General features: G+C 42.8%; 1 protein-coding gene across 1 annotated transcript in view; it reads left to right on the forward strand.

Annotated features, from left to right (window-relative positions):
- Positions 1-3,416, forward strand: part of LOC122549365 (band 4.1-like protein 3) — a 288,912-nt gene that overhangs the window by 106,595 nt on the left and 178,901 nt on the right. The window lies entirely within an intron of this gene.

Consider the following 3,416-nt stretch of genomic DNA (forward strand, 5'->3'; position numbering starts at 1 on the left):
CTTTTTTCTTATATAAGAATAAAATGCTTTGGGATTTTCCTTAATTCTACTTGCTAAAGTTATTTCATGACCCCTTTTCGCCTGCTTGATTCCTTGTTTAAGACTTGTCCTACTCTTGCGATATTCCTCCAGGGCCCGTTGTGTTCTTAGCTGCCTAGACCTTATGTACACTTCCCTTTTCCTCTTGGCTAACCGTACAATTTCTCCTGTCGTCCATGGTTCACGAATCTTGCCCTTTCTATCCTTTGCCTTCAACTGGACATGCCTATCATGCACTATCTTTGACCTATCTTTGAAAGCCTCCCACATTTCAAATGTGGACTTCCCTTCAAATAGCTGTGTCCAATCCACATTTCCCAGCTCCTACCTAATTTTGCGGTCCCTTGCCATTGTAAGCTTAGCTTTACATGAACTAACTAAAACCAAACAATGCACTTAAATATATGAAAAGAAAGATAAAGAAAAAACAAAAGCCTTACCTTACTGAGTCTTGAGCATTTCCAACTTCGTATTGTTAAGATGTTACTTTTGGACAAATTAGATACCAAAGTGAAATTATGTCTTTAATATTAATATGGTGTTTTGTCACAACCGTATTCACATGAGGCTGCACATCCCCTTTAACAATAGCATGTAGGTTTAGCACCCAAATGAAAGATAACCAAAAATGAGCTAATACTTAAAAAAATTATCTTGCCACATAAATCCAAACAAAGTTTCAAACTGTGTCCTAACACCATCTATTGTAAAGTCTGAAGTTCATCGAAATTTCACCCTATCTCAACTCGTAAGATTTTTACTTAACTGACCTCTTCCAGGTTCTTCCTTATGGACTATGGAACCAATTTGATGTCTGCTGAGAGGATATTTCCTCAAGTCAAAGAAGCTAAACCAGACAGTTCTGCTGGCGTAACTTACTTGGCAGAATCCTTGCTCGGAGAGATACTCCCAATGGGTGGCACGGTGGCTCAGTGGTTAGCACTTCTGCCTCACAGCATCAGGGTCCCAGGTTCGATTCCAGCCTTGGGCGACTGTCTGTTTGCACATTCTTCCTGTGTCTGCATAGGTTTCCTCCCACAGTCCAAAGATGTGCAGGTCAGGTGAATTGGCCATTCTAAATGGCCCACAGTGTTAGGTGCGTTAATCAGATGGAAGTGGGAGTAGGTGGGTTACTCTTCGAAGGGTCGGTGTGGACTGCTTGGGCCAAAGGGCCTGTTTCCACACTGTAGGGAATCTAATCTAAAAAAGGTTAATGAATTTGCGAAATCTAGAATTCCCAACAGAAAAAAAAGTTGGAGAGTTTATGTGTGATATTTTTGAGAAAAGGTGGCTGAATGAGATCTAGTGGCATGTGACAGGGTCACTAAGCCTCTTTCCTTCCACTTCACAGTAGTTAGGTGCATGTGATTACAATAAATCAAATCAAACATCGTTTAGCATTAACATATGGAGCAGGGATTCAAACATGATATCACATTACCTAGTGGGGGTTGGTTGGGTAGGTGGGATGTGTGTGTGAGAATGTGATGTGATGGCCTCGTGTATTATCACTAGGACATTAATCCTAGAACTCAGTTAATGTTCTGGGAACCTGGGTTCAAATCCTGCCTTGGTAGATAGAGGAATTCGGCATGGTGGCTCAGTGGTTAGCACTGCTGCCTCACAGCACCAGGGACCTGGGTTCGATTCCAACCTCAGGTGACTGTTTGCACATTCTCCCTCTGTCTGTATGGATTTCCTCTGGGTGCTCTAGTTTCCTGTCACAATCACAAAGATGTGTAGGTTAGGTGAATTGGCCACGCTAAATTGCCCACAGTGTTAGGTGAATTACTCAGAGGGAAATGGGTCTGGGTGGGTTACTGTCCAGAGGGTCAGTATGGACTTGTTGGCTGAAGGACCTGTTCCCACATTGTAGGGAATCTAATCCAATCAATACAAATTCAATAATAACCTGGATTGTTGGGGAAAAATACCCCATCTGGTTCACTAATGTCCTTAAGGGAAGGAAATCTGCCATCCTCACCTATATGTGATTCCAGAATAACAGCAAAGTGGTTCACTCTCAACTACCCTCTGAAATGACTCAGCAACCCATTCCGTTCAAAAGCCAAGGACCAGCAATAAATGTTGGCCAGCAAGAGACTCCCACATCCCACAAGTGAATTTTAAAAAATCTGATTTGAGGTGACCTTGTTGATTTTATCCCTTATCCAGCTGATGTTAGTTTGAACTATCAGGAAACAATGTGAACGAAGTTATTATGTGGGGTGGAGGGAGAGAGAGAGAGAGTTTAAGCACAGAAATTAATCTTTTACTCTTTGTAGCCTGCAGTTTTTTTTTCCCTCAGAGAATGATGTTTTCTGGTACTAATTCCTCACTTGCAAGTCGCTGTGCGACACATTGACATTCAACATGCTTGAGTGACTCCCTTAAATACTGCTTAGAATCACCCAAAGCGGCTGACTGATGGAACTTGTTTACAGTTTCCAACACGCTTTAAGTACATAATCTTTGCCTGAGGTTTTCCAGAGCAGCGTGCCTGAGATAGGAACCCCATCAGATTATGCAGGAGCATAAAGGTATTCACGGATGTAAAGGCCTCTCAGTGTACAGTGTTAGAGTTTCTATAATCATGTGCTATGCTACCTGAAACACTTTACAGCTAAGGTGCATCTGCACTCGAAGGGTATATCATTCAGAAATTCATGAAAGTAAAACAGAATATCTTCCTCGTTTCACTATGAAAGTAAGTTACTTTCAACACTTTTTTTTCCGGTGAATTTCTGAGGGTTTTTTTTCCCCCTCGACTATCTCATGCTGTGGAGGCAGCAATGTGCCGTGAGTGGGGGGGGGTGACAGCACTGTCAGCTCAGCAAGCGGAACTCCGGCCTCCATCCTGTTCGGTGCGCGACCTCAGACCGACCTCTCATGTCGCGCGAAGGTGTTTGCAGCTAAATTGTGCCAGACCCAGCAACTTGAGGGATTTAAACCAAGCGACTTGATGTGCGAGTTTTGTACCTCCGCTTTGGTCTTCCAGAGACCTCCAACCCAGCCCGAGACTTCAGAAACAAAAACTGAAATTGCTGGAGAAACTCAGCAGGTCTGGCCGCGTCTATGGGGAGAGAAAGCAGGGTTAACGTTTCGGGTCTTTGTTCATGACTGAAGGTCCACTGGAATGGAAACATCAACTCTACCTTCTCTCCTCCGATGCTGCCAGACCCGCTGAGGTTCTTTGGTTTACTCAGTTCAGAATATAGGTCTTATTTGTTACATTATTTCGATATTTCTGGAAAGTTGTTCTGAAGATACGTTATTATACAGTGCAATATTAGGCATAAAAACCCAGAACAGCTATTATTCTCTGATCCTGCCCGATAAATAATTAGTGCTGTCTAAAATGCACGTTTAGTTTTGTT

Source organism: Chiloscyllium plagiosum, chromosome 4 (genome assembly GCF_004010195.1).
Source record: "Chiloscyllium plagiosum isolate BGI_BamShark_2017 chromosome 4, ASM401019v2, whole genome shotgun sequence".
Classification (NCBI taxonomy): Eukaryota; Metazoa; Chordata; class Chondrichthyes; order Orectolobiformes; family Hemiscylliidae; genus Chiloscyllium; species Chiloscyllium plagiosum.